Source organism: Chiloscyllium punctatum, chromosome 2 (assembly GCF_047496795.1).
Source record: "Chiloscyllium punctatum isolate Juve2018m chromosome 2, sChiPun1.3, whole genome shotgun sequence".
NCBI classification, from domain to species: Eukaryota; Metazoa; Chordata; class Chondrichthyes; order Orectolobiformes; family Hemiscylliidae; genus Chiloscyllium; species Chiloscyllium punctatum.
Window position 1 is genome coordinate 82,324,328 of NC_092740.1, and position 26,890 is coordinate 82,351,217.

The window sequence follows — 26,890 nt, forward strand, 5'->3', positions numbered from 1 at the left end:
TAAATAAGGGCAGCTAGTTTGCCAGCTGAAGTAGCTGAAGTGAATTAGTGTATTAGACGAGGGGATAGATCAGTACAGATATAATGGAAGAATTTAAGGGGATATTTCAGAAAGTTCAGGATAGGTATATTACAACTGCAAAGAAAAAATGCTGAAGGAAGGGGCTTACCATTCACGGTGAGTTAAAGGATTTAGAGAAAGCATCAATGTTAAGGAAAAAACATGTAATTGCACAAAGATGAGTGGCTGGTCAGATGATTGGTCAGAATAAAAAGAACGGCAGACAATGGCTAAACTGTAAATGGGAGGAAGAATCACTAAAAATAAGAGTAGGATTGGGCCATTCTGCTCTTTGAGCTTGCTCTGCAAGTCTCGAAAAAGTTACAGTTTAATAGGAAGCTAGCTAGGCATTTATAAATAGACAGTTAGAGTTTCTACAGGTAGGTAAAAAAAAAGAAATGAATAAGTAAAATATATGTTGATTCTCTGGAAATTAAGAGTGGAGAATTAGTAGTAAATAATAAGGAAATGGAAGATAGAATTAATAAATATTTACTTCTATCTTCATAAAAGAAGATCCAAAAAGTAATAGCTATAAATTATGAGATGAAAGAGGAGAGCAGAATCTGGGAAAATTACAATCACGAAGCAAGTGATATGAAACAAACTGATGGAGCTGTGGGCTGACAAGTCTCTGAATTCAATTGGGCTTCATTCTGGTGTCCTAAAGGGCTGGATGGCAGTAAACAGAGAATGTGCATACATGAGCCTTTGTCTAATTAGCAAGACTAGAATTAGTATCCCTACAGTGTGGAAACAGGGCCTTTGGCTCAACAAGACCACACCGACCCTCCGAAGAGTAACCCACCCAGACCCATTCCCCCGAATGATGCACCTAACCTACACATCCCTGAACACGATAGGCAATTTAACATGGCCAGTTCACCTGACCTGCACATCTTTGGACTATGGGAGGAAACCAGAGCACCTGGAGGAAACCCACACAGACACAGTGAGAACATAGACAGTCGCCCAAGGCTGGAATCAAACCCACGTCTCTGGTGCTGTGAAGGAGCAGAGCTAACCACTAAGCCACCATGCTCCATGAATGTAATGAGCGCAGTCTCACAGGAATCTATGCTGGAGAGTCACTTTATTATAATTACATCAGTGACTTTGATGAAGAGCACAAAAACATGGAAGGTAAATTTGCAGTTGCGAGCATAAGAGGTATGGTTAGTAAGTTTGCAGATGACACCAAAATTAGAGGTGTGGTAGACAGCGAAGAGGGTTACCTCAGATTACAACAGGATCTTGACCAGATGGACCAATGGGCTGAGAAGTGGCAGATAGAATTTAATTCAGATAAATGCCAGATGCTGCATTTTGGGAAAGCAAATCTTAGCAGGATTTATGCACTTAAGGGTATGGTCCTAGGAGTGTTGCTGAACAAAGAGACCTTGGAGTGCAGTTTCATAGCTCCTTGAAAGTGGAGTCGCAGGTAGATAGGATAGTGAAGAAGGTGTTTGGTGTGCTTTCCTTTATTGGTCAGAGTATTGAGTACAAGAGTTGGGAGGTCATTTTGTGGCTGTACAGGACATTGGTTAGGCCACTTTTGGAATATTGCATGCAATTCTAGTCTCCTTCCTATCAGAAAGATGTTGTGAAACTTGAAAGGGTTCAGGAAAGATTTACAAGGATGTTGCCAGATTTGGAAGATTTGAGATATAAGGAGATGCTGAACAGGCTGGGGCTGTTTTCCCTGGAGCATCGAAGGCTGAGGGGTGACCTTATAGAGGTTTGGAAAATTATGAGGAGCATGGATAGGATAAATAGACAAAGTCTTTTCCCTGGGGTGAGGGAGTCCAGAACTAGAGGGCATAGGTTTAGGGTGAGAGGGGAAAGATGTAAAAGAGACCTAAGGGACAACTTTTTCACACAGAGGGTGGTACGTGTGTGGAATGAGCTGCCAGAGGATGTGGTGGAGGCTGGTACAATTGCAACATTTAAGAGGCATTTGGATGGGTATATGAATAGGAAGGGTTTGGAGGGATATGGACCGGGTGGTGGCAGGTGGGACTAGATTGGGTTGGGATATCTGGTCGGCATGGACGGGTTAGACCAAAGGGGCTGTTTCCATGGTGTACCATCTCTATGACTCTCTGACTCTAAATAATGAGGTGAAGAAGGCATATAAAAAAAGAGGCAGATGGCCTTAAATGGGTTGAGTGTATGGGCAAAAATCTTGAAGTATAATGCGAACATGTGTATTTGTTTACTTTGGCAGGAAGAATATAAGAACAGTGTATTGTTTAAATGGAGAAAATCTGCAGAATTATAAGGTGCAAAAGAATTTAGGTTTTCTGGTGCATGAATCACAAAAAAGTTTATCTGTACATAGTACATAATTATAAAGGTTAATGGGATGCCACATTTTATTGCAAGAGAAATTGAACATAAATGTAAGGATGTCACACTTCAGTTATATAGGTTATTAGTATGACCACATTTGAATACTGTGCAGTTTTGGTCTCCTTATTTAAGGAACGATGTAAGTACATTGGAGATCATTCAGAAGTGGTTCAATAGATTGATACCTGGATGAGGAGGTATCCTTATGAGAAAAGATTAGATCAGCTGGGTCTATTTCCTTGATTGTAGTGTACAAGATCTTGAATGATCTTGGCAAGGAGAACATTCAAAGGATATATAGAGGAACCTGTGAAGGATTTGGACGAGAAGTGTTTCGGTAGTTAAATCAAATTCCGGATAATGGAATGTCAGATAACATAGTTTAGCCGAGCATCGGGACACTGTGATCTTGCCGGATAATCCAACATTCAGATAATCAAATGCCAGATAATCCAAGTTCCTCTGCATCCAATTATATATAAGTAGATTGGGAGACATTACGTTTAGATTAGGGTCACCCTTTAAGAACAGGAGGAGAATTTTTTTTTGTCTGAGGTGTTGTGTGACTTTGAAGTTCTCTACCTCAGAAGACAGCAGAGGTGGATCATGGAATTCTTTTTTAAGACAGTGTCTTATTCTGAAGAAGTGTCATTGAACTTGTAAAGTTAACTCTGCTCCTCTCTCTACACAGTTCCTGCCAGACTTCTGAGCTTCTCCAGCAATTTCTGTTTTGGATAGATTCTTGTTAGGCAGGGGAATTGATAGTTATTATTATGGTTACTCTTGATGTCTAGCATTTGGTAAGGTAGGAAGCTGCATATTAATGAGACAAGATGTGCTGTTAATAAGGTATTAAACAAGCAAAAATTTCCTTAACTGGCAATTCACTGCTGCTTAACGAGAAACTTGTCACGACCCTAGCAGTTACATGAAAGTTCTAATGCCAAGTTAGGCCGTGTTAAGCATCTCACATGATTCTCCCATTCTTCTGCCACTGCTTATCTCATTCAGGCACCTATAAGATTCCTCCTGAGGAGTCGGCAAAGGGATCATAGATAGGTTAAGTGAGTGGCAAATACATTAAGCTGTTGGAGTACAAAGTGAGAAAATGTGAACTTGACCATTTTAGTGGAGAAAATAAAATTCAGCATATTATTTAAATGGGGAAAGACTATAGAACTCTGAGGTACAAAAGGACTCGTATCTTCTATTATATGAAAAGCAAAATATTAATACAGTCAGTTCTGATATAACGCAATAGCTCTGTTCCTGCGCAACCCTGCATGATAAGAAAATCACATAATAGCAGCACCTTTTAAACTAATGGGGCCGGAATCACGTTACAGCCAATACAGGTAAGGAAATTTTGTGATCTACAAATAACGGCACAATTCTTCAATCACGATATAGCCGATTTGGATTGGAGGAACACGCTTGAAAGCAGAACTGACTGTAAGTAGTTGCAGCATGTGATCAGGGAAGCAAATGGTATATTGTCATTTAGTGCAAGGGAAATGGAATAACCAAGTTGAGATGTTTTGCTACAGTTGTTTAGGATATTGGTGAGACCATATCTGATATACTGTGTACAGTTTTTATCTCTTTATTTAGAGAGAACATAGTTGCAGCAGTATCGAGAAGGTTCATTTGACTGATTCCTGGGATGAGGAGGCTTATCCTGTGAGGAGGGCTGTGCCAAAAGAATTTGGATGAATCTGAGGCAATCTTCCTGAAACATAAAAGCTCCTGAGGGGGCTTGACAAGGTAGCCACTGAAAGGATATTTCCCCTTGTGGGAGAGTCTAGAACTACAGGACACAGATTCAACATAAGGGATCACCCTTCTGAGATGGAAATGAGGAGAATCTTTTTCTCTTCGAGCATTGTAAATCTGTAGAAATCTCTTCCCCAGAGATCAATGGAGGAAGATCATTGAATATTTTTATGGCAGCAGTGGATAGATTCTTGGGTAACAAGCGAGTGAAAGGCTATTAAGATAGGCAGAAAGTGGAGTTGAAGCCACCGTCAAATCAGCCATTATCGTAATGAATGGTGGAGCAGGCTCAAAGGGCTGAATGGTCTACTTCTGTTCATAATTTGTGATGATTTGAGAACAAGAATAGAGAGTTTTGGCTGCAATTATACAGGGACCTCAAAGGAATATTGTGTACCATTTGGGTCTCCATATGTAAGGAAGGCTGCACAGCAAAGATTCACAACACGGTCGCTGGGGTGAGAGTGATATCCTAGATTGAGAAGTTGAATAAGTTTGGCCTGTATTCTCTGAAGTTCAGAAGAATGATATGTGATCTCACTCAAACATACAAGATTCTGAAAGAGCTGGACAAAATAGACACTAACAATTTGTATGGCTGGGGAATCTAAAATATGGCAGCATAGTCTCAGGATAAGGGGTTGATCATTTAGGATTGAGAGAAGCAGAAATTATTTCATTCAGTGGGTTGTAAATCTTTGGAATTCTTGAACTCAGAGAATCATGAATTCCCCATCATTAAATTAAAGACCTGGGATAGACATTTTTTTGCCTCTTAGGGAATCAAGAGCAAGTGGGGAAATGAAGTCGAAGCCCAAGAACATCCAAGATAGTAATGAATAACAGAGTAGGCTTGACAGGCTGTATAATCAATAAGGCTGCATCCGAGGAGCAGGAGAATGGATGTTTTGGGCAAGAGCCCATCATCAGGAATAAGGCTTGTGTTCCGATGGGGTAGAGAGATAAATGGGAGAGGGGGGGTGGGGCTGAGAGTGTCATAGGTGGATGTTGATAGCTCGGAGAGGAGGGTGGAACGGATAGCTGGGAGGAAGATGGACAGGTCATGAAGGCAGTGCTGAATTAGAAGGTTGGAACTGGGTTAAGGTTATTCCTGATGAAGGGCTTATGCCTGAAATGTCGATTCTCCTGCTCCTCCGATGCTGTCTGACCTGCTTTGCTTTTCCAGCACCACATTCTCAACTCTGATCTCCAGCATCTGCAGTCCTCACTTTCTTCAGACTATATAATCAACTACTGCTCTGCATTTCTATGCTCTTATCAACACTACACTACTGTACTCACATAACTTACAATAAATTATTATATTTCTGATGGCAATTCTAACTAAAGTGGTAATCTCCACAGGTCAAAGGCAGGAAATGCTGTAGTAGGTATTTTACGCACTATCTTCCAATGTGTGTCCATATTCTATATGGCACAAATCAGATGTATGATGAAATACTTGGTTGGATAAGTGCGGTTAATAAATACCTTTGCCAACACGTGGCAGTGATGGAGGGAGTGAATGTATAAGGTGGCAATAAAGCAGCCTGCTTTGCTTCGGATTTACAATTCCAGCTCAATAACTGACCATGCAGAATTTCAGGCCCACAGCATCACATTCTAATGTGCTTCAAACCTCCGAAAATAATTTTGAAAGAATCAATAAAATCAGCCTCTGTTGCAGCAGCTCAATAAAGCCTACCGTGTAAATCACATTACACTGACACATTTGGTGCAATTTGTGCCACGATCATTACAAATGACAGGTCTCAACCCTGATGAGCCAGGAATTATTGTAAAATAATAAATTAAATGAGATCAGTAGTGGCCCCATCTACTCACCACACACAATGCATAACACTCAGCAGTAGCAATTGGAAATATCATCCTGCCATGTGATAAGTTATTCATTCAGGCATTGTTCTATTTCCTGAAACATATGCGCATGCCTTGTTAAATAAATGTGCTTGTTTTATCTCAATGTGAGGCTGCTGTTCTTTTGTAATATTTGCTGCAAGTACAAAGTGGACCATTTTCCCTAACGCTGAAAAATAGCAGCACTTCCTGTTCTTGAAATTTGGGAAACGTGTGGAAATGAGGTAAAACAGTTCCATGAGTTGCAGTAAATCCTTAGGTGATTATTTTTTCCCACGATTATAACGTTTTTGCATTAATGTGACTTCTTGATAAGGGGCCTCACATGAAAAATAACTTGGTGAATTCTGATGCACAATGGGGCACTGAGTTGATAGATCTGTGTAAAATGTGTATTTTAATACAGTTGTTCGCTTGTCCAAAATAAAATAAAGAGGCCAGTGTCTTTTTAGACTGTGTGCAATTTCAAATAAACTCATTTAAGTGATGCATTGCAGAGGAAAGATAACCTGTAATTGTTTTGTGATTCAATATAAGGGATCGCAACCTTCTAACCAATATCATGAAGCAGAGTTGGCTTTTAAATTTTTCATAAACTGTGACCAGAATGTGTCTTCAGTATGAATATTGCAGTACATATGACACAATGAGACAAAAACTGGTTTTCCCAAGTACTTAGACCATAAGATGCAGGTGCAGAAATAGATCTTTCAGACCACAGAATGTGATTGGCCATTCAATGAAATCATGGTTACACTAATTATCCTCAACTCCATTTCCTGCCATTTCTTTATAGCTCAGAATTCCTACACTAAATTAAAACATCTGTCTATCTCAGCCTTGAATATTCTTAACAAGCCAGCCTTGACAACTCTCTGTGGAATGTTAGTATTGCCCTCTACTGTGAAGATTAATACAAACTACTTATTTAGCTCCTCTGTCATTTCCTGGATCCCCATTATTTTTTCTGCTGTCTCATTATCTAAGGGGTCTATTTCACTTTTACCTTTATCTTATTTTTGCATTTTTGAAGAAGCCCTTACTGTCCATTTTTATATTACCTGCCCTCATAATTTATTTAATCCAGTCATTTTTATTGTTTTAGTCATGTTTTGTTGACTTTTAAATATTTCCCAATCCCCTGATGTGCCACTAATCTTTACCACTTTGTATCTTTTTCTCTTTCAATTTACAAACTAATCCATGGCACGGTGGCTCAGTGGTTAGCACTGCTGCCTCACAGCACCAGAGACCCGAGTTCAATTCCTGCCTCAGGCAACTGTCTGTGTGGGTTTCCTCCCACTGTCCAAAAATGTGCAGGTTAGGTGAATTGGCCATGCTAAATTGCCTGTAGTTTTTGGTGTAGGGGAATGGGTCTGGGTGGGTTGCACTTTGGAGGGTTAGTATGGGCTGCAGGGCCTGTTTCCACACTGTAAGTATTTTTTTAAAAAACTAATCAAGCAAAGTTGTCATGACTTGGCAAAAGGGAAATCATGTCTGACTAATTTATTAGAGATTTTTGAGGACGTCTCAACAAATAGGGGTAACAGTAAATGTGTCATATTTGGATTTGCAGAGGGTGTTTAACAAGGTACCTCAGAAAAGATTAAGTAGTAAGATATGAGTCAAAATGTGTGGTGCTGGAAAAGCACAGCTGCTCAGGCAGCATCCGAGGAGCAGGAGAGTCGATGTTTCGAGCTTGAGCTCTTCATCAATCACTGTATCCAAATTTGTAGAAAACACAAAAATAGGTGAAAATGCAAGTTGCAAGAAGGATATAAAGAGTTTGCAGAAAGATAACGATAGGTTAGGTAAGTGGGCAAGAAGTTGACAAATGGAGTAGAATGTGGAAAGATGTGAAGTTGTTCATTTTGAAAGGGAGAACCAGAAAACAGTATTACTTAAATGGAGAAAAACTACAGAAAGATACTACACAAAGGGATTTAGGGTTACTTGTGCCTGAAACATAGAAAGCTAGCACACAGGTACAGTGGGTAATCAGATAGGCTGATTGAATGTCTGTCCTTATTTCAAGGATTTTGGAGTATAAGAGAAGGGAAATCTTGCTGCAACTATGCAAGTTTCTTATCAGACCACATCTGAGGCATTTTAGAATAGGTACACTCCAATGATCCTCGGTATGAAGGGATTGTCTGAGGAGAATCGGCTTAATAGGTGGGACTTTACTCACTGGCGTCTAGAAGAGTTAGACATGATCTCATTCAAACATATAAAATTCTTAGGGAGCTTGACAGGGTAAATGCTGAGAAGATAGTTCGCAGCATGTGAGAGTCTGGGATCAGAAAGCATAGTCCCAGACTAAAGGGGCAATTTAAGATTAAGATGAGGAGGAATTTCTTCTCTCAAAACGTTGTGAGTCTTTGAAACATCTTGCCACAGCAAGCTGTGGGGGCAGGATCCTTGTGTATTTTTAAGGCGGAGATTATATCAGAATTAGATTCTCTACAGTGTGGAAACGGGCCCTTCGGCCCAACAAGTCCACACCAATCCTCCGAAGAGTAACCCACCCACTCCCATTTCCCTCTGACTAATGCACCTAATACTGTGGGCAATTTAGCATGGCCAATTCACCTAACCTGCACATCTTTGCACTGTGGGAGGAAACCGGAGCACCCGGAGGAAACCCACACAGACACGGGGAGAATGTGCAAACTCCACACAGACAGTCGCCGAGGCTGGAATTGAACCTGGGACCCTGGTGCTGTGAGGCAGCAGTGCTAACCACTGAGCCACCGTGTTTTATTGTCAGGGCTGGAGGAGCACAGTGAAACACACACGCACAAAGTCACCATTCTCCAGTGCCATCTTAGTTATAAAAAAACAGAATTAACAGGATAAACCACCTTAGATACAAAATCAAAACAACCATTTTAGTTACAAAAGCAGATCTAAAAAATAGCAGAAATACAAGAAATGGAGCCAAGAAGAAAGGGGAACATTGACCTCTTAAAGTCTTATCTCGCTAAAGTAAGTGGGCCCCCAACTCCTGAAGCTCCACAGATGCATGTTTTATCACTAGGGGAATCCAGGGTTACAAAGAAAATGCAGGAACATGGATGCGAGGAATGTAGTTTCATCTATGATCCTATTGAATGACAGAGCAGGCTCAAGGAGTGAAGTGACCTACTCTTTGTTCCTAATTCTTGTGAACTTATGCTCTTCTACTATACTCAACTTCCTTGGTTAACAATGGTCAGTTTATTCTCTTCTGAGGCAGTTTTTCCTCACCAGGATATAATTTTGTTGTGAGTCATGAACCATTTTCTTATTTGTTTGCCAATGTTCATCAATCATCTTTTATGCTAAACCCCCTTCCCGATCCACCTTAGCCAACTCTATCTCATTCCTTTGTAATTATCCTTAGCCAAGTTTCAGACCCCCGTTTCTCAGCCTCAAACTAAGCTCTACCATATTATGGTAAAAACAATGACTGCAGATGCTGAAAACCAAATACTGGATTAGTGGTGCTGGAAGAGCACAGCAGTTTCGCTGCTCGTTGGATGCTGCCTGAACTGCTGTGCTCTTCCAGCACCACTAATCCAGTATCTACCATATTATGGTCAATGTTTCCAAGGTGATATTTTCTTTGAAATCATTTATTAAATCTGACTCATTATACATTATCAGAAGAGGTGTAGTGTATTGAAGACTCTTTCAGGTAAGGAATGGCACTGATATTTCTGAGATGAGGAATTTGTTTAAATCAGTATCTGCATTTCAAATATACAATATTGGTCATTTTTTGGGATGTCCTGAATGCATAAAGATCTTTATGTCATTTAGATGATTAATATCACTTCAGAAATAACTCAGAATTGGAACAATTTCCCTAACAGCCATTCAGAGGTAAATTCATTGCTAAGTGTGGAATAATTGACACGTGGAAAATTCCAAGTTTGACCTGATGAAGGGCTTTTGCCTGAAACGTCGATTTCGAAGCTCCTTGGATGCTGCCTGAACTGCTGTGCTCTTCCAGCACCACTAATCCAGAACCTGACCTTGATCTATGCTGAGTTAATTATGGCTGTTTTCGATAATAAAAAGAGTACTGATGTTACAACAAAATCAAAAATTGCTGGTGAAACTCAACAAATCTAATTGCATAGGAGAAAGTGAGGACTGCAGATGCTGGAGATCAGAGTTGAGAGTGTGGTGCTGGAAAAGCACAGCAGGTCAGGCAGCATCCGAGGAGCAGGACAATCAACATTTCGGGCATACCCCTTAACAGGGGAACCAACGTTTTGGGCATGACAGCATCTATGGAGAGAAAAGAGAGTTAAAGTTTCAAGTTCAGTGATGCTTCTTCAGAACAGTGATACTAGAATTGGCCACCAGATCTCAAGGTTGGAATGAGAAGGTGTATAGGGTATAAGCAGGCAGCGAAAGAGTTAGGTTTTGGGTTTTGTGAAACAAGACTCAGATCAGAAAAGAATTTACACTTAACAATGAGGTGCTGGAGGCAAGGGTAATGGGTTAATGAGGTGGAAAGCAGTCATTATGTAGAGCCATTTGCCAATATTGGAAGCATTCAGTATGCAAGGTCAGCTAACAAGGGAAAACCTCCTCCTCTGCTTTTGGTTGCACTTCAGTCCCACGCTCCTGATCTTCGGGCACCCGGTACGGAGGAGGGAGGGCAGGTCCGAAGACCTCCTTGTGGGTCTGCTCCTGGGCCTGGCCACACTGGCCATCAACAGGTCCAGGCAGCGGGCCGTGGAGGGGTCGTTAGGGCCGACTGCCTGTCTCTCTTCCGCGGTTACGTTAGAGCCCGGGTGTCCTTGGAGAAGGAGCACGCGGTGTCCACCAACACCCTGGAGTTGTTCAGGGAGAGATGGGCGCCACAGGGAGTGGAGTGCATTATTTCTCCCTCCAACTCTATTTTGATTTAGTCCCTATCCTCCCCTTCACTGTTTTGATCACACAGCATTGCCCTGTGATGTGAAGGGCAGTGCTTGTCACCGGCCACTCGGGTGTTTTCCTATCTTCCTGGTGGTGGCAATTGAATAAAGATTCGTACACCTTGTGTTTCTCACTGTGTCTCACACCTGCACACACACACCATGGGTGCTGGGGAAAAAAATTGCGGTAGTGTGTGGGTTGGGGGAAAAAAAAGAATAAAAAAATGAAAAAAAGAAAAACAGAAGAAGAAAAAGAAAAAAAAACAAGGGAAAACCATCCATTGTATGAATCCAGTTAACAAGGTTAAGGACATTCATTGTATAACAGTAAAGGGCTTGGTCTCTGCTATTGATAGTCATCGATTGTAATGGTCACCCAATCAATATATATGTTGCTTTATCTGGATGCATCCTCCCTGTAAAATGACTATATAGTTCATTGAGAAACTGTTGTTCGAGAAGAGACCAGGAACACATATCCATGTGCACATGGGTGATCGTTCTCTCTCTCTCTCCCCAAGGCCTGGAAAAAAGGAAGGTAAAACTACAGTGTCTCTGAATGTTTTGCTTCAACTGAAGGGGGAATGGGATGACAATATTGGCGAAGTCGGCAGGATCCAAACAAATAGTTACAATTGGACAGTATCAACAGCCGCCCAGAACGTCGGTGTCTTGAGGTGGATGGGTCCACAAGGTAAAATTTTAAACCTTGATCGCTCTTGATATTCCTGTGTGCCAGAAACAGTCCCCTCGCTCAATCGTTCTCTATTCTACAGATTCCTCCAATGGTAATTAGTTCAGTTGAGGGACACAGTTTCACAAGCACGATGGCAGGCAGAGGTTCGGGTCCTCTGTGCAGTATTGGGGTTCCTGTCTACAGGGTGCGTTGATTTGAAGTTCAAAGCCCTCCGCACTGTGCTGAGGTTCGAGCTTTCTGTGTTTAAGTGAGCTTCGAGCTCTCTGTGGTTCAAGCGAGGTTCGAGCTCTCCTTGTTTAATTGGGGTTTGGGTTTTCTGTTTTAATTGGGATTTGACTTTCCTGTGTTTAATTGGAATTCAAGTTTTCTGCATTTAATTGGGATTCATGTTTTCTGTGTTTAAGTGGGAATTGATTTGTGGGTATCATTGTTAAATTTAAAACCGTTCAAGTACCTTTAGGGAAATGGGACAGACACTTGATAAATCAGGTCTGTCATCCCCATTCGGAAAAATTTGTTGTGATAATCCTCATGATGAGTTAAACTATCACAGATTGAGCGCCTGACTGAACAAAATTTTGGGAAATGAACAATGACTACAGGGGGAGCTGGGATCTAGATAAATGTTCAAAAGTGAAGGCGGAGGTGTGGAAGTCTAATATTTTGCAAAAATTGGACGATTTAATTACTAACTGGAGAACAGTGGCCATTCGAATAAATGAAAAATTCGAATTTCTTGGGGACACACCACTAAACATAAAAATATTCTTAATGATGATGTTAAAGGGAAAACCTGTCATTGGGAGGTTTTGAAGGCATTATGTGAAATGTATGATCTTACATAAAAACCTGCTAAAGATGAAAGTGAGAAAGTATCTCTCAGGCACCACTGGACATGTCTGGACTCCAGGTTTTATTTGATATTGGGGAAGATTCCGACAAAAATTGTTTACCCCGTAACCCCCTACAGCACTGATAGCAAACCTTTATCCCTAACCTGAATCATCTCCACCCTACGATCAGTCCCAGACCCCAGAAAGCTCCGCCACTAATTTTCCCCAAACTCCTCCCATCCAGCCATAGAGACTCCACCCAATAATGCTATTACCCCAGTCACATACACTGATCCCATGTGTGGCAAGACTCGCAGTCATTGTAATTGTGGTAAATCAAAATTGAAGCCTAATCCTAACACCCTCCGTGGAAGCCAGAGCGGGTCCCGGAAATCTCAACAAAACATGTATTTGACTGGGTGCCCAGATCTTGATTCCATGAGAAGTGCACCCAAATCTGACCCTGTGGCTGACTTCCCCATGAGTACTAATGCTACAACTAATCGCCCCGATAGCAGGTTCCACTGTCCAGAACCTGAAATACCGCACCAACAGTTTCGGCAGCACCAAGTACCTAATCCAGACCACAATGCTGTTGCTCAAAGGTCCACAATCCCTATCTATATCCCGTGGAACCACAGGAAGTGTGGATGATTATGAATCGTGCCCCAGACAAAAAGGCCTGGCCCAAAGATTTTATTGAACATCTCATGAGTACTATCCGAATCTACCAAGCCACACCCCGGGACCTTTTTAGTCTCTGTTTCATGACGCTCACCTCTGGCAAACGTGAAAAATGGCAAGAGTCTGTGGGCAACCGTGTGACTTGGGAGGCCTTTGCAGCTGCCCTCCTGAGAGAAAATGATCAGACAGATGCAATCCGAAATGCCCTGTGCCGCACCCTTCAAAAACCTTACTAAAATTCTAAACAGTAAAGCTAAGAAAGATGAAAACGGTCCAGACTCTTACAACAGGTTCTGTTCTACTTCTGTCACCTATGCTGGCAATACCTCCTTTAATACGGGTAACATTTCCGCCCAGTTCAATGCACTCTTAATGCATTGTCTCCCTGACAAAATAGGTAAATCCATTTAGAGTCATAGTCACAGAGATGTACAGTATGGAAACAGACCCTTCGGTTCAACTCGTCCATGCCGACCAGATATCCCAACCCAATCTAGTCCCTCCTGCCAGCACCTGGCCCATATCCCTCCAAACCCTTCCTATTCACATACCCATCCAGATACCTTTTAAATCTTGCAATTGTACCAGCCTCCACCACTTCCTCTGGCAGCTCATTCCATACATGTACCACCCTCTGCGTGAAAAGGTTGCCCCTTAACCTATGCCCTCTAGTTCTGGATTCCTCCTCCCCAGGGAAAAGAAATTTTGTCTACTTATTCTATCCATGCTCCTCATGATTTTATCAACCCCTATAAGATCACCCCTCAGCCTCCGACACTCCAGCCCCAGCCTATTCAACCTCTTCCTATAGCTCAAATCCTCCAACCCTGGCAACATCCTTGTAAAGCTTTTCTGATAGACCAGGCAGAGCCCGACTGCCGTACCCCTTTCTCTGCCCACAAACCGTTCTCTCACTGACTGGCACTTGACAGACAAGACCCCTCTCTAGAACGCAGAGATTTTCCCATCCACACCTCCTGTTCTGAGGAGGAGCCCATCCTTTACCTTTGGGTCGAGTCTGCCCACTTACCCTTCCCCTTTGACACCGGTGCTATATCCTCTAACTAGACATCGACTTCTGCTCACAGTATCAATTCCCCTCAACTGATGAAAAACTGCTCTTCTCGGGCCTTTCCTCCAAAGTCCATGAATTCCCCTTGACCTCTAAACTCACGGTTCGTTATGGGCAACAGAGTTCCCTTAATCAGTTTATGGTCACTCCCTCTCTGGTCATCAACCTTGCTGGTGGAGACATTCTTTGCAATTTTAATCTATCAGTCACTCATGCGGATGGGAGAATTAATATTTCTAGTATTACTGACCATCGTGCCCTTTGGGTACATAGACCACCCTAATGGTGGTCCTTGGACATCTCCAACTTTTCCCTGCCTCCTGGTGTACCCCCACTCAGTGAAAAATTGCAAACTTTATGTAACTGTTGCATACGATCCTTCTGGATATTCTGATATACTAAAGGTCCCGTTTGCCCCTTACTTAGGATGGAACTTCCCCATTACGATCTCTGCCCTTGTTAATGGCAATGCTGGGTCTGCACTTGACGTTAAAGTGCCTAGTTTCCTTTTGGCACCAGTCACCGGGCGTCAGCCCTCACATTACACTGCTTGTATTGGATGGCCATGTGGTCCGTGAAATGGGGCCCATGGTTTTTAATGGCCTGGCTAATACTGACCTTGCGCTCTGCAGTGGTCCACAATGGATTGGGGGAGGGGGGATGGGGAGGGGAATATTATTCTCTACTACGCCTCATTAAGTTCATGCCATGGAACCTTCCATCACTATCAGCCTTCAAAATGCTATGCCAGGTCTCCATGCCAAAGGAAGTCCAGACATGCCCACCATTTTACAACTTCAGGGGGATGCCTCTGCTTCAGGAGGATATGTGGCAGAAGCGTTGTTGTATACAATCCCCTGTCATCAGTTTCTGGCAGACCCCGGCCCGATAAGCATGCATTCCAGAGACCCTTTTACCCTTACTTGTTGACAATCTATATAGACACTCACTTGGGAAAGGAGGGAATGTGTGCATTCTTATTATGAACATGGTGGAGCCCACACCTAAATAAGGCAGCTGAACAAAGGAGCAGGCATTGTCTTGTATGCCAGAGGGTTAACCCAGGAAAACCGATTCAATGTTCCAAAGGAAGAACTCCAATTCCAAATGGCCCTTTCGACGCTTTACAGAATTCATAGAATTACGAGTAAATAATTACAATAAATATTGCCTCATTATCATAGATACATTCAGCAAATGGATAGAGGCTTTCCAACAACCAATAACAAAGCATCTACAGTGACCCAAATTCTCCTGAAAGAAACAATTCCCCACTTTGGTATACCTCAACAACTATCATCTGATAATGGACCACATTTTATTGGAAAGATTAACCAAGGACTGTGTATCATCCTCAACATTGATCAACAGTTCCATTGTGCATATCATCCTAAGGCAGCAGGAAAAGTGGAACGTGCGAATGGAATTCTGAAGGACCAACTTACTAACCTCACTCTAGAAACAGGACTAAATTGGCTAAAGGTCCTGCCCCTCACCATGTACCACATACGTATGAATCCCCAAACTGGTACCAGTCTCACAGCAGCTGAAATAATATACGGGGTCACCCTGGACGAACTCCATGGGACAGCAACCAGGCTCCACCACCCCAGAGTGATCTGCATGTAAAGGGAGATGAAATGCAACACTATTCCAAACAACTAACAATATCTCTAAAGTCTCTCTACTCACAAGTGAAGGAAACCACCAAATCACCCCCCCCAATTGTGACAGCGACTGGGCAGGAGTAGAAACTGGCGAATGGGTCTTAATCTGAGACTGGGAAAGGCCAAAGCTGGGACCCCGCTGGAAAGGACCGTTCCAGGGGTTGCTCCAAACCCCCACAGCAGTGAAGGTTAAAGGAAAGGATCATTAGATTCACCTGAACCACTGTACACGGTGGATGACGGACCAAGAGGAGAAGGAGGAAAATGACTAAGAAGGACTGATTTTAAAAAAAAACTTTAATCTGTACCTCTGTATTGCAGCCCTGCTATTGATACACTGCATGTCATACACTTACCTCCAGTAAGGTAACGGGATGGGGTTGTCAAGGGAGATTAGCGTCATGATAGGCTTAGCAGGGACATGTCTACTTCTCTCCAGCTAGGGTACCGAAGGGAGGGTCAGGATTTGCAGGCAGGATAGACATAAGCAGGTCCATTTTTTGTACCAATAAGTAAGGGAACCCGTTTGAGAGATGAAATGTGACTAAAATCGATTATTGTAATGGACTGCTTGACCAAACAGATCGCAAGTTGATCCTGGACCAAACAAATCTGTGACAACTCCTGTGTTGGGATTGGGGCTGCAAGTTTTACTTTATCTGCAGAAGGGACCCCCTGGAAGAGAGAGACTATCACCTATCGTATCCCAGGAGGTGTTGCAGAGAGGCCCTGGAAGATAATCCCTCCCTGCAAGAAACATCCCCTCCCCCGAGTCCATGACTCGGTCCCACCCGCCAGGGTGGTGTTTGCCCTTTAATACAGGACAAATGTATCATGGGTCAGGATGAAGTCACCACTAATGTTACTCGCTATGCCCACAAGATAAATGAACAATTAATGTCTATAAAGGAGGGCAAGGGATGGACCAGATGCGGAACTGGGGGCTCAAAGATTCCCTATAAGGAACAATCAGTACTGACTAACCAGGAATACACAGACAGCAATTATTTCAACCAGGTCTATCAACAACTGTCCGGCGATGGCACTTTGCTTGCTTCCCCCAGAGCACCAGAGTGAACTATCTCTTCTCCATTCCCTCTCAGTTGGGCTATGGCCTGCACTATCAGTGTGGTCTGGCCAGTAACAGTTTGCCACGGTCCCAAAGAATAATTCTTCAGTACAAACATGCGCAGGCCCCTGTGGCAGACTGCACGTATCTTCTCCAACCTTCTGACCTCATTGACAGGGATTGGCTGAAGGGGGATACATGGTGGGAAGGCAAAAGAGGGAAACTCCCCAGTAACCAACTGGGCAACAAAAGATGCTTCACTGCTCCTGAATGCGGATGTTCAGAAGTGTTCATCTTCATTGAAAAAAACCCTTGTCTTTACTGATTCTGCCACCATCACAAGTGCGGACCTACCCCGGAGAGATCCAATTGTACTCCCTTCAAAAGAGGGGAACAGCTCCTATGTGGAAAAGTCAATCATACCCATCTTACAGTGGATGACTGTGTCTTTGCCCTTCCTCAAAAAAGAGGAGTTAAGGAAGCTTTGTGTCCCACTGGTGCCACGTTTGCCTGAATTAACCATAATTGCTCTTATGACAAGGGCTATCCAGAAACCCTTTTTACAGACCCAGGCTACTTTTTCTTCTTCAACAGTATGGCCATAAACTTCCTAGAGACTCCTTACCCCCACTTGGTGGCCATTGGCATCCTACTTCCCAAGACTCTACCCGGGGCATTGGGGACCAACACACTGCTGCCAGAAACATGATGTCTCCGAGGACTTTTGCGCTGTCTAAAAAGACCTTCCCACCCTTCATGCAGGACAGGCAGCTGGTTACAGTGCAGCAGGTGTTTTTTCTCTTGGGGCTTCTGGGACTAACATGGCTGCCCAGAACTGTAACTATCTCGCATGCGGACTTACCACGATGGGCACTCAAGGTCATCACCCAGAACCTGAACCAACTCGGACTTTTCTCCATGCAAAATCGCTATGCATTGGATTACCTTCTCACCTGCCAGGGTGGCGTTTGCCCTTTAATACAGGACAAATGTACCATGGGTCAGGATGAAGTCACCACTAACGTTACTCGTTATACCCACAAGATAAATGAACAATTAATGTCTATAAAGGAGGGCAAGGGATGGACCAGATGCGGAGACTGGGGGCTCAGAGGGTGGAGAGACTGGTTAGTTAACATGCCTATTTACACAGGAGTAATTATAATAGGAATCTTCCTGGGAATAGCTGTTCTGAAATGCATCTTATATTGAATGATAGTCACCATGCAGGGAATATTTCCAATCTGAAGGGATTTGATGACCTGATAACCAGTTATTGAGGATTCAAAAGACGACAGCACTGAGGTCAACCTCTATGCTATTGATTATCATGAAATGATAAAAGGAGAGAATGAGAATGCGTATAGGGTATAAGCGGGTTCGGAAAGATTTATGTTCTGAGTTTTGTGAAACAAGAGGTTCAGCTGAGCATGACTCAGATCAGATAAGCCCTTACACTTAACAATGGGATGCTGGAGGCAAGGGTAATGGGTTAACAAAGTGGAAAGCAGTCATTATGTAGAGCCATTTGACAATATTGGAAGCATTCACTATGCAAAGTCAGCTAACAAGGGAAAACCATCCATTGTATGAATCTAGTTAACAAGGTTAAGGACATTCATTGTATAACAGTAAAGGGCTTGGTCTCTGCTATTGATACTTGTTGATTGTAATGATCACTCAATTAATATGTATGTTGCTTTATCTGGCTGCTCCTCCCTATAAAATGACTATATAGTTCACTGAGAAACTGTTCTTCGAGGGAAGACCAGGAACACATCCCTGCGCACATGGGTGATCGTTCTCGCTCTCTCTCTCTCTCTCTCTCCAGGGCGTGGAATAAAGGAAAGTAAAACTACTGTGTCTCCGAGCATTTTGCATTTTGAAGGGGGAATGGGATTTCAGGGGAACAAATTTGCAACCCTATGCTGTGAGGGTGGGCATTCTCTCTGATGTTGTGGGCGGAGTATATGCCTCAATCCACATCTAAAAATAATTCTTCTGGTCACTATCGCTCTGCTGTTTGTGGGAACTTGCTGCATGAAAATTAAACTGCCTCCTTTCTTACCCTAAAACAGTGACTTAACTCCAAGTAAAAATGGAAAGAACTGCGGATGCTGTAAATCAGAAACAAAAAGAGGAAAGTTCAGAAGATCTGTCAGCATCTGGTTCCAGTCCTAAGGAAGGGTCACTCGACCCAAAATTGTCTGACTTCCCTTCACAGATGTTGCCAGACCTGCTGAGCTTTTCCAGCAATTGCTGGACTTAACATCAAATGTCAGATGATGGATCATTGCCCTGTAATATCAATTTCTCTCTTCACAGGTACTCCCAGACCTACTGAGTATTTTGGTCTTTTGTTTTAATTTCAAATTGTAGTTCATTAACTGTAAAGTGATTAGGAAGATCCTGAGACTGTAAAAACCAACGCATAAATTTTTGTTTCCTTTTAACCACTATCCAGTGATCCTTTGCTGATTGATTGGAGGCGGATGTACATGAAGTGAGGACAACATTAGATTTAACTGGGCTACCTCACAGCTCACTAATATTCATTGTATGTGTGCTCAGTTGAAGAGTTATCATTTAAGCAGTGTTCAAAAGACAAGTCTGTGATCATGAAACTGCATCTTGGCAAAAGCAAGCACTTTAGAGAGAGAGCAAAATAGTGAAAGAACAAAAATATGCACAAAATTAAGTTAGTTCCTCTAGTCAGTTAATAGCATTCAATCAGATTTTTTTCAGATAAACGTACTTTGTTAAACAAGTATTTTCATGGCTATTAATTGATCAGTGTTAGAGTCTGCGAGGAGGTGTAATCTAATCTGTACTCACAATAGCTTTCTCTCATTGTCTGGAAGCAGCTTTCTGAGGCTCCTGTGGAGCCAGCTGTACACACTGGAAACAGAGTTGTCACTCAGCATCTCATTTACACCTAGCAGAGAAAAAAAAACCTGCCATCTCATTCAAAATCAACAGCACAGCCAGAGACTTTTAGAAATCTGCAATTTGAGTAATTTACACATCCTTCCAGTGTAAACATTGTTCAAGCAGAAGAGGAAGAGCTGTGCGCTTAAAAGAAAATGGTAGAATTTTTTTAATAGACTTCCCCCAGTTTTTTCGTAAGCAGAGAGAAAAAGAAATTCCCTGAATGTATCACAACCTCTGACACGAGAAGAAATTAATAAATGGTGCACATATAGAGCATTTCATTATTATGCAGCTCTCCTTCCAGGTTCATGCTGAAGCATTAGATTGACAGAGTACAGTCACAGCTGTGGATTCAGGTTTCAAATGTCTAGTCTATTTTTTTCTCCAGTCCGAGTATTGATAGATGCATTTTCCATCATCCTGCGATTAGCCTGACAGCTTGGTATCAGGGAAGTGCCTTTCTAAGCTGTAGTAAGAGCATTGGCTGAGCGCTGAAAAACAACCCCTTGGTATTAATAAATGTCATTCTCAGCTCGAGGAGCAGTTGGCCATGAATGCAATAAAGGAGCCAGCATTTTTGATCCATCCGTTGGGACATGGCTTCCTCTGCTTCAGCCTGCAGTACACAATCTGGCATAAGATAAATGTAGAGCATTACATTAATAAAATCTGAAATGTTTTAGTACAACTGCTAAAGCTCATTTTTCCCCATTTCCTTCATCAGTCAGTCTCAGGCCGTTATACTCTTTTCTCTTAGCTGTTCCTTTCTTTCTTCTTTTTTCTCATTTAGACCAAATCCAGATGAAATTTACATTGGTCTTGTGCCATCTTTCTGTTTTCAATAAAGTGAATAGCAGACAAATTGAAGAGATAAATTGCGAATACAGATGGCCATTATGAAGTAAACATTGTTTGGTTCCCTGAAATTACAGTAATGATGCCCCCAGATGATTCCTGAGTCTGTGTTTCCGATGTGACAGATTTATATTGCTATAATTCCCTGCTGGATTTTTGTCAACTCCTATCACACAGCTGCTGGATATACTGGAGAGCTAAGAGGAAAGCTGCATGACTGTCACTGTAAAAAATAGCTGCCGCTGTCTTTATCATTTCATTAGGGATTGCATGCTAGAGAGGTAGTGCTTTGGAACAATACTATAGTAACATTTTTTTGACAAAGAACACAAAAACTAATTAGTTATTTATTTTTTTTTGCAAATATAGATATGAAAATAGGATTTCCTTCTTTCTCAGCCATGTCCAAGACATTTGAGTGATTTTAATTGCCTGAGAGATTACCACTTAATTTTAGTCCTCAAGTTACATGTGAAATTTTACATTCTGAATTCCTGCCCAGTCAATTAATATCACAGGCAAGCAATTTTTTTCCAATCAGTAGAAAGAATGTGGGAAAAAAAAATAAACTATTCCTTCTGATTGTTTATCAAAATAATAATGGCATTATATGATTAAAACAGTAACTGCTCTTTGCTTTGCTTCAGGCTAGTAATGATCTATTTATGGAACATTACCATACCCTAAACTTGTTTTAATCGAGAACATTTTTGAATTCAGATTTGAATTTAGTTGAGAAATAAATGACGAAACCTATGATGATTTAAATATTTTCATATGCTCTACCTGCAATGTATACGGTCAGAGAAACTCTTTGTGTAAGCTCCCGCAATAAGCTTTCCCTATGCATGAGTAATGTCACAAAATGAAACGATTATACCTACATAAAACCAATTTCTGTTTGTTTGCATGTTTATGGAACATTCCCATTCTGCATTTTGCTTGGGTGCCAGAATGTCACAAATAACAGCAAAATGTGGCAGGCTTTATCTAACAGCAATTCCCAGTAGAGCTGGATACTTCACTTGTCATATTCACTATGGATTATAGCAACCACAAGGAGCTAAATGCTGACACCACTTCCCATCATCTGAATCTGGTGCGAAATAAAAGCTAATTTGGCAGACTAGACATTCATTTTTCTTCTGTCGATGTAATTCAGAAACTGGTGTAGATCATTAAGCAAGCATAAGAAGTGTATTGTTCTTGCAATATACTTTAATACATGAAATATGTTTATTTAGCATTGTGACCATGATCACGTCCAGGATCTAACTGATTTTAAACCTAGTGGTTTGGAATAATCTCACTGAAACTCAACAGACTGATGTAAGGTTTTGTTCTCACCAGCATATCAGTTGAACTGAACAACAAACAAATACAATAGGTCCTACAGCCACTTGTGCTGCTAGCGGCTCAGCATTACTTACAACGCTGGAAAAGTGACAAAAATGTTTTACAATAAGTGAGTGCACAATGGGCATGATTTCATGTCCGTGAGTTCTAATCATTCTGATCTCACGCAAATGCATAATTAATGATGCATCATTCTCTCTTGAATGCATTCCCACTAAATTGATAACGAGCCAACTGCCCTACATCACTTTAACACAAATTGACATTGGGTAGGATTCAATGTGACCCATAAGAATATAACACATGGGAGGTGAGATGATTTTTTTTTTAGGTGGGAACCAAAATCTCAGCTTCTGCTTGGCAGGATTGAGAGAGCAGTGTTGCAATAATAGTTGAAGCCTCATGTCATAGAATCCTTGCAATGTGGAAGCAGGCCATTCTGCCCATCGAATCCATGCCAACCCTCGAGAGAGCATCCCATCCAGACCCACCCCACTACCCTGTACCACTCCCCATGGCTAACCCACCTAGCCTGCACATGCCTGGATACTCTGGGCAATTTAGCAACTCAGTCCACCTAATCTGCGCACCTTTGGACTGTGGGAGGAAACAAGAGCACCCGGAGGAAACCCACGCAGACGCAAGGAGAATGTGCAGACTCCACATAGACGGTCACCCAAGGCTGGAATTGAACTGGGACCCTTGTGCTGTCAGGCAGCAGTGTTAACCACTGAGCCACCATATCACCCGTAATACATGATGGCAGCTTCTTAATTTCAATTCATTTCTGTTACCTGCATTTCATTATCTTAAGACTTTTGCAAATGAAGTCCTATTTTATGACACTGGTTTCACAATTGTTTAAAGATGGCACATGTCAGAAAAGCCTATCCATTTTGATCAATATGAGTGTTTTTGTGGAAATCTGTGCCACAGGGCATGGAGCAGACAAGTGCCAACTTGGACTGAGGGGCAATGGTGAATCAGGGTAAGACTTTTTGTTATGAAGGGGAGCAGGAGGTAATCAAGGAGGAGGTTGGGTCATGCCATGACTGGATGCAAGAGGTAGTTGGTGGGTGATATGGGTGTATGTTATAGGAAGGACATGGCATCTTAGGTGTGATTAGGTATAGGTATGTGAGGAATAAAAGAATTATGAGGGTAGGAATAAGGCCAGTTAAAGACAGAAGTGGGAAGATGAGTGTGGACCCTGTGGAGATCGGAGAGGTGCTAAATGAACATTTCTCATTGGTTTTCACTCAAGAAAAGGAGAATATTGTAGAGGAGAAGAATGAGGTTCGAGATATTAGACTAGAAAGGATCAAGGTTAGTTACAAACAGGTGTTATCAATTCCAGAAGGAGTGAAAGTAGACAAGTCCCCCTGGGCCAAATGGAATTTATCCAAGGATTCTCTGGGAAGCTAGGGAGGAGATAGCAGAGCTTTTGGCTTTGATATTTGAGTCATCATTGTTTACAGGTTTGGTACCAGATGACTGGAGGATTGCAAATGTTGTGCCCTTGTTCAAGAAGGGCAGTAGAGATGACCCAGGTAATTATAGACCAGTGAGCCTTACTTCTGTTGTAGGAAAGGTTTTGGAAAGGATTATAAGAGATAAGATTTATAATCATCTAGGAAGCATCAATTTGATTTCAGATAGTCAACATGGTTTCGTCAAGGGCAGGTCATGTCTCACAAAGCTCATTGAGTTTTTTTGAGAAGGTGACCAAGCATGTAGATGAGGTTAGGGCAGTTGACGTGGTATACATGGACTTCAGTAAAGCCTTTGATAAGGTTCCACATGGTAGGCTGTTGGAGAAAATGCAGAGGCATGGATTTGAGGGTGATTTAGCAGTTTGGATTATAAACTGGCTTTCAAAAAGAAGGCAGTGTGTGGTGGTTGATGGAAAATATTCAGCCTGGAGTCCAGTTACTAGTGGTGTGCCACAAGGATCTATTTTGGGACTGCTACTGTTTGTCATTTTCATAAATGACTTAGACACAGGCATAGGTGGATGGATTAGTAAATTTGCAGACGACATTAAAGTCGGTGGAGTAGTGGACAGTTTGGAAGAATGTTACAGGTTGCAGTGGGACTTGGATAAACTACAGAATTGGGCTGAGATGTGGCAAATGGAGTTCAATGCAGCTAAATGTGAGGTAATGCACTTTGGGAAGAATAACAGGAAGGTCAGTACTGGGTAAATGCAAGATTCTTGGTAGTGTGGATGTGCAGAGAGATCTTGGACTCCATGTACATAGATCCCTGAAAGTTGCCACCCAGGTGGGTAATGCTGTTAAGAAGGCATATGGTGTGTTAGGTTTCATTTGTAGAGGGATTGAGTTCCGGAGCCGCAATATTATGCTGCAACTATACAAAACGCTGGTGCGGCTACACTTGGAATATTGTGTACAGTTCTGGTCACCATATTTCAGGAAGGATGTGGAAGCATTGGAAAAGGTGCAGAGGAGATTTACCAGGGTGTTGCCTGGTCTGGAGGGAAGGTCTTATGAGGAAAGGCTGAGAGACTTGAACCTGTTCTCATTGGCAAGAAGAAGGCTAAGAGGGGATTTGATAGAAACATACAAGATGATCAGAGGATTAGATAGGTTAGATAGTGAAAGTCTTTTTCCGAGGATGATGATGTCAGCTTGTACAAGGGGCCATAACTACAAATTGAGGGGAGATAGATTTAAGACAGACATCAGAGGCAGGTTCTTTACGCAGAGAATGGTAAGGGCATGGAATGCCCTACCTGCTAATGTAGTCAACTTAGCCATATTAGGGAGATTTAAACAATCCTTTGATAAGCATATGGATGATGATGGGATAGTGTAGGGGGAACAAGCTGAGAATAGTTCACAGGTCGGCGCAACATCGAGGGCCGAAGGGCCCATTCTGCGCTATATTGTTCTATGTTCTATTAGGTTGGAAAATCAATCAGGAAATGTGAAATTAAGAGTCTAGACTGTTTCTGTGCAGCCCAATGTAAGGTTCTGGGTATCCACTGTTGTGATATCACTGGGAACACGCCAATTAGTTAGTAACCAGGATATAGAGCATATGACTAGCAGCTATTACCAGTCTAACCTGCAATATGCAGTGTGAAAGGATGTTGCTGTGTTTTCCTGTTACAATTGTTGCTGAGCTTCTGTAACAATTCCAATACTGAGCCATCATGTAAAAGGTCTTCAAATAAGCAAAAACAAACTACATCCATTGACATATCCAGTTGTGAGATTGGTAAGTTTATAACTAAACACAATACCACATCAACATTAGGGTGCTCTCTGGCGTGGGGAGGATTCATGATTATAGGAGAGAGGTCAATGCAGTACGAAAACAGCTAAGCGATAATGGGAGGTTTCAAAAGTTGGGTCCAGGGATTGTAAGGACATGTCAAGGATGGTAGGAGGAGGATCTAGGATCAGAGCAGGAATATCTATGGTGAGAGGATGTGGTCAATGTGGAGAGATGGCAAGAGTGATGATGGGAGGCTCAAGGGTGACAGAGGGAAAAGTTACAGTGATGTTGGGTATCAAAGGTGAAAGATCTCAAATGCAAAGCTGACAGAGGGACTGTAAAGGGTCATGCACTCCAGGTGGAAGATCATATTTGTTCTGTTGTTGGTCATTGCTACAAACTGACAGTGAAGCCAGCAGGAGTCCAGAACCAAGCGGTCGGAGGCCACTGCAGAATGGAGACAGTTTTGGATGTGGTCTTTGGGCAGATTTTAAAAATTCAGTGCTCAGCAGCAGTATAGACAAAAGGTGGGCACAAATGCATCACTGCATCTTCAGGACTCAAGTGTCAGGCAATAGCAGAGATAGCTGAGGGCTGTCTCAGGAAATGGGGACTGATACATTTGGGACCCTGCACCAAGAGCTGCTAACTTGTGTATTTGGTGGGAACATCATGTCAGAGATTCCTGGTGACCATAGCCAAAGAATCATATATATCTTTGCTCATTTCCCAGGCAGTCCTCATCATGAAAAAGGATAAATTAGGATGCGCCTGAGGAGGAGGCCATAACAATGAATGAATGTTTACTAAATGTCAGAAATATGGTGAAACTTACTAGAGAAGCCAAGAAGAATCTCAGCTTGTTTGCCCAAGAATGAGGTGACTGTTCTGAACTGGAACTCATTTGCCTATTGGAATATCTACAAATCTCTGCTAACCTTCCTCTGGGATATACCTGTGGGGTACCTGCATCCTCTGCCAGACTGAAGTTCAAGAGGAGCAAATATTTCTCACACATACTCACTAGTGAATACTGCTCCTGACAATTCCAGTCTCACACCTCAACATACAGCATGATGGAGAATTCAAATATTGCATCAATGATAGAAAGCCATGAGTTCTATTTTTCTTGTTTAGAGTAATCTTAGATAATTTCTTATTCCCTTTTGCCATAAATGTGTGCCAACCATGGGGTTTGCTAGTACATTTAACTATCTAAGACAGTTTGAAGAAATGATACTGATCTACATATGAATAATCTGAAAATAATATAGTATGTAATATTTACACATGAACCATATAAAACACCCATTTAACCCTTCATGTTCTCATAAAGTCTTGGGTTTTCTCTTGCAACCAAGACTTCTCCCACAAAGCCTTTGATAGATCCTAACAGATGAAGGCAGGCTGTTCAATACACTACAAATCTCTCCATTAATAAATAAATAAATGCAGTCACATGTCTGAGACGTGGCTTGCATGGACGACTCCATTGTCCATGAAA